Source organism: Diabrotica virgifera, chromosome 5 (assembly GCF_917563875.1).
Source record: "Diabrotica virgifera virgifera chromosome 5, PGI_DIABVI_V3a".
NCBI classification, from domain to species: Eukaryota; Metazoa; Arthropoda; class Insecta; order Coleoptera; family Chrysomelidae; genus Diabrotica; species Diabrotica virgifera.
In genome coordinates, this window is record NC_065447.1 from 99378407 (window position 1) to 99389285 (window position 10879).

Sequence of the window (10879 nt, forward strand, 5' to 3'; positions counted from 1 at the left end):
AATTAATGACACCTTGTTAAATATCTATTTTGTTACCTTTATTTCCTTTAACATCTCCTTCTCAAGATAGATATACACTTACACACGTTACATTTTTATTTCTATAATAAAATCCTTCCCGGTTGAATTGTCTTATATAGTTAGTCCAAGGTGTCTTTTACACTGAAAATTTATCTCTTAAAATAAAACTTGTATAGTACAAAATACATTTATAGTTTTATATTTTATACTGGTTAATAGTATGTATAGATTTAGATGCAATCCCCTGAAGTTTAGATGCATCCCCTGAAAATATTCCTGGGGCACCTATGAAAGCATCTTGCAGAGTTAAAACCACTCGGAAGTCGCATGGCTTGTTTATTCTCTTCACACATATTTAAACATTTTAATTTACTTTTTTTTTATTTATATTTACGTGTCTCGGCAGCAATGGCCATTGACACAAACAATATTGGTTATACAATAATTAATTACAATAAGGACTTAAGACTAATTATTATAACAGTTAATTTCTAAATCTTAAATAACATTAGGTAAAAATTATGAAGAAAAAAATTGGATATAAAATCATTGGATACTATAGAGACGTACAACTAATTATAAAATTGCTTAGGTCTTCTTGGGATACTTCGGATGTTATTTAGTCATAGTAGCAGTTGCATATGAACTAGTAAGATTACTGGAAGAATTGGGTCGGGAGAACATTGATTTAAATTGTTACTCATGTAGTCAAAAGTAACTTGAATTTGTTTATATTACGCTTTGGATGTCTAGAAATAAGTGATAACCTTGGATACATCATTTCAATACTGGTTGCATAACCGTTGGCGTCCGTTGGGACGGGATAGCAACAGTGAATAACTGTTGACAGTTTGACACTGAATGTGTATAAGTTGGAAGATTATTAAGTAAAACATCTCTTACTGACTGAAGGTACAGCTTGATCTTGATGATTAACACGTAACACAATTGTTATTAGTCACTATTTGAGCGAAAACTAATTTTAATAACTAGTATTTACAGTAATAATTAAAAATTTCGGCACCAATTTACAGATCGATACGTACACGTTCTGACGTTAGTTTGACAGTCTAATTTACTTTAAAGTCACCTCGAAAGATATTTTTTGTAAAAAAATTTTTATCCTTTTTTGGGGGGGGGGAGGGGATTTTTGGATAACATGACTGCTACCCTCCAGCCAGATGGGCATTTTTGTATTAGCCTGTCATGGAAGATTTGCCTGAAAATTTTTCAGATTGTCTAAAATACTTACTGAAAAATGTCAAACAGCTCGGCTGTCCCAACTAGAAACACTGTAAGTGCCAGTTAGAACAACGTTCACTAGTGTAGGAAACCTAAAGGATTAAACTTTTCAAATTTCTATTTGTTTGACATAAAAAGTGAACACACATTGATGTAGACATAAAATCTCTTGTTTTTAGTAAATGTTTTTATATCTGCTTTGTATTGCCTAACTAGGTTTTGAACACATAATATAGTGTTTTTATTTGGGAAACCTAATAATAAAACATAAAATATCCCAATTTGTAAAGTACTACAAATTATGATCTATTCAAGTTTCCTTTACAAATATATAAAAAATTGCAACATTTTAATGTCATTATCTCCATATGGCTCGTGTAATTGCTGCAATCCAGGGCTATCGACGAGATCGTCCACTGCCGTCTCAGAGACCGACCAATTAAGCCAAAACCATCTTTATGTTTTCAGATATCAAAGAAACAAGTTTCCCTATTACTTCATCTTTTTACAGACACAGAGTGGTAGTAAAAATTAAGAAGAAAGAAATTAAAAATAAGGAAAAAAAGAATAAAATTGCAATTATTATGTTTCATGTTTCTAAAAAATCAACTGATAAATAATATACAGTTTGTCCCTGTAAGTTGTATCCATATGCAAAATTTTTTATTATTAATTTTACGAAAAAAGTTTTTCTTTATAAAAAGCTCTGCATGGTCCAAAACCTAAGATTTTACCATCGAATATCAAATTTTTTGAATATTATACGAGGTATGTCAAAAAGTTTGAATTTCACTTAAGAGTAAAGTAGCTTTATTTTCGATTGGAAATTGCTATTATGAAAAGTTGCTTGGAATTAAAACTATATTCTAATATGCAATTACATCATTCTAATTAAAAAAAATTTTTTTGAAAAATTATGGATAACTATCATTATTTTTTCAGTTATTTTATTTCTGATAACTCTTTTATTATTAATTTTACGAAAAAAAGTGATACTTAATAAAAAGTTCTGGATGGTCTAAAACTTAAAATACAACCATCTTATATCAAATTTTATCAATTTTATACGAGGTATGTCAAAAAGTTTGAATTTCACTTAAGAGTAAATTAGCTTTATTTTCGATTGGAAATTGCTATTATGAAAAGTTGCTTGGAATTAAAACTATATTCTAATATGCAATTACATCATTCTAATTAAAAAAAAATTTTTTTGAAAAATTATGGATAACTATCATTATTTTTTCAGTTATTTTAATTCTGATAACTCCTTTATTATTAATTTTACGAAAAAAAGTGATACTTAATAAAAAGTTCTGGATGGTCTAAAACTTAAAATACAACCGTCTTATATCCAATTTTATCAATTTTATACGAGGTATGTCAAAAAAGATAAATTTAGATCACAATTAAAGTACCTTTGTAGTTCAGAATATTTCAATTAGAAGGATGTAATTACATACTGAAACATAGTTTTTAATTCTAAATTATTTTCATAATAACAATTTTCGATATTGTGGAAAATACAGGTATTTTACTCTTGAGCGAAATTCATATTTTTTGACATACCTCGTATAAAATTAATAAAATTTGACATAAGATGGTTGTATTTTAGATTTTAGACCATGCAGAACTTTTTATTAGGAATCACTTTTTTTCGTAAAATTAATAGTAAAAGAGTTATCTGAATTAAAATAACTGAAAATAATGTTAATTATCCATAATTTTTCAAAAAAAAATTTCAATTAGAAGGATGTAATTGCATACTAGAATAGAGTTTTTAATACCAAACAACTTTTCATAATAGCAATTTTCAATATTGTGAAAAATAAAGCTACTTTACTCTTGAGTGAAATTCAAACTTTCTGACATACCTCGTATAATATTCAAAAAATGTGATATTTGATGGGTAAATCTTAGGTTTTGGACCATGCAGAGCTTTCTATAAGGAATAAATTTTTTTCGTAAAATTAATAATAAAAAAGTTTTCCATATGGATACAACTTACAGTATATACAGGGTGAGTCACCACTAACGCGACGGAAGATTACAGCGAAATAGTAAAAGATTTGAAAAAAAATTTTAATTTGTGGTTTGTAAGTTAATAATATCTACATTTTAAAATTATTTTGAAATATACAGGGTGTCCCAATAAATGGCGGCGTATCAAAGCTATATTTTTTCTTATGGAACACCATATATTCTATTGCATTTTTTAATTGTCCTCAAAAAATAAGGTACAGTTTCATAAGGCTTCCCTATACCTATGTACAGAGTGTTCTGAGTTATGTTGACTTTTCTTAAAATGTAAAATTTCAAAATAAGGCTTATTCTCAAGTTATTTAAGAAATTAAAAAAAACATACTTTTACATCTAAATAGTTGGATATTGGTTAAATGTATTTCATGATTGATTATTACAGATTTATTTACAGGGTGTTCAACATTTACAGTTTCATTATTGGATTATTCAATGTGTCATATGATGCTTATTTTTAACAGAACACCATGTATATTAATAATTAATTATATTAAACGAAGTCACCTCTTCCGGATGGTATATGGATGTCCTATACCTAGGTCTAATGGTTTTTGCGTAATGTAGAATTATTTAAGTTCTTAATCTGTAAATCGATTTTGAAACATAAGATGTATCTCATTGTATGGCATCGTCATTTTCTGACAGTACGGTCTGGTAATTATCAAAAATATAAACATCCATGTATGACATTCAAATTTAACTGTTCCCAAACATGAATAACCACGTTATCTACGAAAGAGTATACATGGTACTTTGCATTGGGGAGTGTTTGCAAAATTGTATCTTACTTTCTAAACTTTACGCTTAAAAGTAGGTATCCTGATAGAAGACACCCAAAAAAAGACGTTTTTGAGAAATTTCGAAAAGTTAAATAAAAATAAACCAGTTATTTGTGATCACGTCAAGGAACTTGATGTTCTGCTTTCTGTTACGGAAAACACAAATATTAGTAAAGAAAAAATTTCGGGTAACTCAGTCAAACGACTGTTAGAATGCTTAAGAGAAACCACTATTATCCGTATAAAACTCAACTACACCAATATTAGACCGAACAGGATTATGATAAATATTTAACTTATTGTTTATAAACTTTAGACTTTGGAGCAGATCCTGATTTTTTTAAATGTATTGTATACAAACCAATCTACCTACGTTTCATAATAATGGTCTATTAAATAAACATAATTTTCATTTCATTATGATACAGTAAACAAACATTTATTTCGTACAGTTTAAAAACCTAAAGTGCATAAATATTATTTTTAAAATCAATTTACCGTTTAAAAAAATTCTAAACTACGCAAAAACCATGACTCCCAGTTATGGAATATCCCTAGACCATTCGAAAGAGGAACCTGTGTTTAGTATAATAATTTATTAACATACATGGTGTTTTATTTAATATAAGCATCATATGACACATTAAATATTCCAATAATGAAACTGTAAATTTTGAGCATCCTGTAAATAAATGTGCAATAATTAATCATGGAATACATAAATTATAAAATAGTTACCAGACCGTACAGTCATAAAATGACAATGGCATACAATGCCATTAATTGACTACATCTTTTGTTTTAAAATCGATTTACAGATTAAGACATTTACTAATTGTAAATTACGCAAAACTATGACACCTAGGTATAGGACATCCATATACCATTCGAAAGAGGTAGATTTGTTTAGTATAATTATTTATTAATATACATGGTGTTCGATTTAAAATAACAATCATATGACACATTGAATAATCCAATAATAAAACTGTAAATTTTGAACACCCTGTAAATAAATGTGTAACAATTAATCATGAACTACATTCAACCAATATCCAAATATTTAGATGTAAAAGAATTTTTTTATAATTTCTTAAATAACTTGAGAATAAGCCTTCTTTTAAAACTTTACATTTTAATAAAAGTCACCATAACTCAGAACACTCTGTACATAGGTATAGGGAAGCCTTATGAAACTATACCTTATTTTTTGCGGAAAATTAAAAAATGCATTAAAATATAGGGTGTTCCATAAGAAAAAATATAACTTTGATACGCCGCCATTTATTGGGACACCCTGTATATTTCAAAATAATTTTAAAATGTAGATTTTATCAACTACTTACAAACCACTAATTAAAACTTTTTTTCAAATCTTTTACCATTTCGCTGTAATCTTCCGCCGCGTTAGTGGTGACTCACCCTGTATACATTAAAAAATATAAAAAAATAAGTCAAAATAACGATACAGCACTGGGTATCTTAATGCACTCCAAAGATCTCCTCAACAACCTGGCAAAAGACAATATAGTGTAAAATCAATGGGAAAATCCCAATAGTTGGCTGTATACCATAGTTTAAAAAACTTATACAGAAGTAAAAATTTCAAATTTTATTCTGGTATAAAATCGTTTATTTAAAACTATCTAAAAGTCATCCACATGGATTGCAAAACGTTTTCGTTCTAATCAGAACATCTTCAGTGCATTCCGCAAAGTATTTGTAACTAGGACACCAATGAAGGTGGTAACTTCATAATATATGGCTTACATTATAAAGTTTAATAAAATATTATGACTACTAGTCGATGTTAAAAGATTAAATTATGTATGTGCCTAAAAATCAACATGCTTCCTTGCTCGAAAAAACTAGGTACTTGCCATTTCAATTAGCTGTTGGACATTAGAGTTGGTCTGTGCTGATTGAAATGGCAAGTGCCTAGTTTTTTCGAGCAAGGAAGCATGTTGCTCTTTAGGCACATACATAATTTAATCTTTTAACATCGACTAGTAGTCACAATATTTTATTAAAATTTATAATGTAAGCCATATATTATGAAGTTGCCACCTTCATTGGTGTGCTAGTTACAACTGCTTTGCGGAATGCACTGAAGATGTTCTGATTAGAACGAAAACGTTTTGCAATCCATATGAATGACTTTTACATAGTTTTTAAATAAACGATTTTATACCAGAATACAATTTGAAGCTTTTACTTCTGTATAAGTACAATATAGTGTGTTTAATATGGGTGCGGGGACATGAAGGGCTGCATGTAAATGCACAACAAGATTTGTTAGCAAAACAAGGCTCAAGCGAAACTTTTAAAGGCCCAGATACTTTCTGAGGCATCATTAAAGATTCCGCGAACAACGAGGTTCACAGATGGCTGATAAAGAATCATCAATAGAAATGAAGGGCACTCAGGGGCAAATCCGGACTAAAAAAAATAATCAAGAATATTGGTAAAAAATTGTCGAATAGTTTGATGAACCTCAATAAACCAGAGATCAAAAAGGTCACTGAAATGGTGACTGGACAATGCCGTTTAACCCGGCATTGGTCGCTAGGTCGGTTAGTACGCGAGTGTTCGCGCGTGAAATTTTCTCTCACATATCCAACTTCTGTCTTTTCTTACAAAATAAAATTTTTAAAACAGATTTTAAACTTTTTTTTTATTAACTAATAATAAGAACATAATGATATAACATAATATAGATAATAATAAATATGATAAAAATACAAGTAAATGATCCAATTAGCGTCTCTTTGCAAAGACAGTGACGTCGACTTTGCAAAGTAACAAGACACTTACTCAACACACACACTTCACATTACATCTTAGTTAGTGATAAGTTATACAATTACGTGGCTAAAGGTTCTAGTTCTAAACCAAGGCCAGAATCAGAGAAAAAAAAGTAAATGATCGGAATTAAACCAATATTAATCAATCTCCGTATCCTCATAATTTAGGGCACCGCACTTTATAAAAATACAAAAAGAATACCCTGGACAAATTGGTTGATGACAAGAATTACTTTTTTTACTTTTCTATTTTTGCGGCGAGGGAAAAATGAACAAAACTGAATATCCGATGGTTCAGGTTGTGATGAGTTCGGTGATGTTAATTCCGAAGGCTTAAAGTTAAGTTTGGAATTGTCGAACGATTTATAAGATGAGGTTTCATTAACGATAAAGACAATTCCTTTAAAAACACGCGACGTTCTTCTGTTTTATTATTATTATTATCTTTATATTATAATGTGACTGTTGATGCCGTCAATATTTAATATTGAAAAATATATGGTAAGTGGCCATCTAAAACTAACCCGTGAAATAGAATATAGGGTTTTAATTTCATCGGCCACATTCACGGCGCGTTTTGTTACATTATAAAAGAATATTATTTCAGGTGTTAAGTGCCAAAATAAAATTAATTTTTATACATAGTTGGTGGCGCTGGTGGTCGCGCGATGAGAGAATCTCTCATGAGGCACACTGACTCAGCAATCTGATAATAATAAGTAAACTGAGTCACTATCTGAGCGGACGAGTCTATTAGATTGTCTAGGGAGGATAGTTAGGAGACTGGAAGGAACTACAGCGCGTATAATTTCCCAGAAAAAAAGTTGTGCCCAATTTTCGGAAACAGTGAGAGAGAATCTTTTAAAGCGACCACTGGTGGTTAAGAAACCAACTATAAAAACTAGGTAAGGTGAATGAACCATGGTGCAGAAAGTGCGAAGTTTAAGAAGAGACTGCCAGACACATACTATGCCATTGATGTAAGGCAGGAACTATTTGGTCAGCTGAGGTTTAGACCAGAAGAGATCCTAAAACTACCGATAAGAAAACTGTTGGCCTTCGCTTAGTTCACAGAATTTATTAGAGTTTAAGCAAAAATAATGTATGGTACAAAAGGCCTTACTACCAAGTGCCCAAGACGAAAAAGTCTCGACTGATCTTAGAAAAAGAAGATCTGTATACACTAGAAGATATACGAAAAAAATGAGCAGATGTCCACATACATGAGCTAGACAAGAAACTCAATCTGATGCTACACAGCAACATCACAACGGTTTGTGCACTAGCTTGGTAAGAGAAATTACACCTGCCGTACATGAGTTTAACGGCACAAACTACTCAATATTGTCGTAGAAGCTTGTTCTTGGACCATCCGAGGTTACTTATTAAAATATTACTATATTTTATGTATTGCACAAAATGCTGAAACATTTCATTAACAATAAATTAATTTTCTACAATTTAATCATATGATTTAAAGTAATAATAATAATTCATGACACCTTGTTATATATTTTTTAACTTTATTACCCTAACATTTTCTTTTCGAGACAGATACACACGTTACAGTTTTATTTCTATACTAAAATCCTTCCCGGCTGAATTGTCTTATATAGTTAGGCAAAGGTGTCTTTTACACGAAAAAGTTATCCCCCTAAAATAAAACAGCTTGTTCACCCTTTGTCTATTTCTCATCCAATTCACTTTTTGCCGTCTTTTTCTCTTTTACCATCTCGAACATATATCTTGCTATTTCCTGGCTATATATTCTTATTTATCTCCTTAATGCGTTGTATTTCTGCTGGGTTTTTACCTAAAAACACCTTTCAACGTGGCCTAATGATTGCGGTATATCTCGTGGGAAGCTATCTACACGGAAACTGGGCACCATTAATAATTCTTGGTCGTATATGCAAGAATAGAGGATGCTGTCAGTGGAAATATGACGAAGGCAACTATTACTCAAGCGTTAAGTACAAGACTGTGATGTTTTCTTTGCAAGACGTCAGGAAGAAGGTAAAGTTAGTTCGCTTGATAATATAGGGCGCTATTCATGCTCCTTAAGAATTAAATAAGAACGAGGAGTTTAAACGAGGTAATGAAAACACCTTACTACTAAAAATAGTCCAGGTGTTGAGGCAAATTTATTTTTTTTTTTTTCGTTTAAAGTAAATCTTAAGTCAGTGAAATTGTTTGTATTTTAATTTTATGATATTTTGTTAGTGACTTTTATCCATATCTTCTTCTTCGTAAAGTGGTTTCTCCTTAATGGTGGTTAAATATCTACTACAATAATTGTAAACAGTTCTCTGTCTTCAGCTGATCTTATTAGCTGTTAAAAGTTCAGCTCTGTCCATCATCAGATGTTTCTTAGCCGCGATAGTAATTTTCTTTCTATTCCTCTTTTTTTTGTCTAACTTCATTTTCACTTCTGTTTGACCTTATCGGTACTAGTTAGGTATTTCTCAGTTCGTAGCCTAGGTATGACGTTTTTGGAAATTTCACTGTGTTGAAAAGTCGGTCCTTGCCTATTCTAGCAAATTCTTGCAAATGAATTAAAATCGATTAGTAGTCAAATCGTTAACGTCGTGTGTATTTTGCAGTTATCGAAATTTATGATAGATAATCATATATGTATAGATATTTTGTGAATTGGAAATACCATAACAGGTTAGAAACATTTTGATATGGTCTTGTAATACGGATGTATACTGGCCTGAATTCGTTTACAAAAACCAATACAGGCCAGGTCTGTGACTTGCACAACCACTTTTTGGTTCAAACAGATCAATGACTTATGATAATCGGTTCACTTTGATTGAGTGGTGTAGTTCATGAAACGAAGAGTCTTGACTTGTATTGGTACTCTAAAGAAAACCAAATGGGAAATGCCTTCTGTATTTTTATATAGAATGGATTTCTACGGCTGTCGCCGCCTCTCTATAGCCAGCTTCCACTTTTTCTATCGTAACACATATCTTCATCTAGTTGCCACGATTCCATTGCCTTCTGAATATTGTCCCTCCAGCTTCTCCGTGGTCGTCCTCTTTTTTTCTCTCCAGTGGGACCCACTCTAATATTTTTCTTGGCCAGCGAGTCTCATTCATTCTTTTAACGTGACCGAACCATGTCAGCTGTCTCCTTTCAATTGTTTCATTTCTTACATATTCTAATCTTGAGACCTGACAACTTCTCCTCAAAAAGTCCATTTCTGTACTAAGTAGCTTCTTTTTATTTCTTGCACTTATGTCCCAAACTTCCGTACCGTAGATTGTAGCGCTCTTCATTATACTTTCATATATTCTTCTCTTTGTTTCCTTCCTGATATCTTTGTCCCATAAAATTGAATTAAGGGATCTAGTGATGCTTCTACCTTTATTGATTCTATGTTGTATTTCATCTTCACTATATCCTCGTTTGTTAAATATAGCTCCCAAACATTTGCATCGTTTCACACCAACAATACGTCCTTGTTCCAATGGTAGGTTTTCAATGTCTTCGTTTCCCACTATGAAGTATTCTGACTTGTCCATATTTATTACTAATCCTGCCTGTTGGTAATGTTCATTTAGCTTTCGTATCATATAGCTTAAGACGTCTTCATCTTGGGCTATAACAACTTGCTCGTCCGCAAAGTATAATGTAAATAGGGAGTCGTCTCCCACTTTCATTCCCATCCTTTTTACTGCTTTTGTCCACCTCTGTAAGAATTGGTCAAGATATATTTGAAAGAGAGTGGAAGATAGACAAAATCCTTGTCGGAGGCCTTTTGAAGTATTAAATGCCTCAGTAAAATTTTTGCCGTTTTTGATTCTGATGTTAGTGGTCTCATATAACATTTTAGTTGCTTGTATGAGTTTTCCATCGATACCGATGTCTTTCATTGACTTAAAAAGTTCAATTATGGGGACACTATCATATGCTTTTTCTAGGTCGATAAGAGCTATGTGGGTTTCCTGATTTCTCTGTATTCTTTTGTCTAGTGCTATTTTTAAA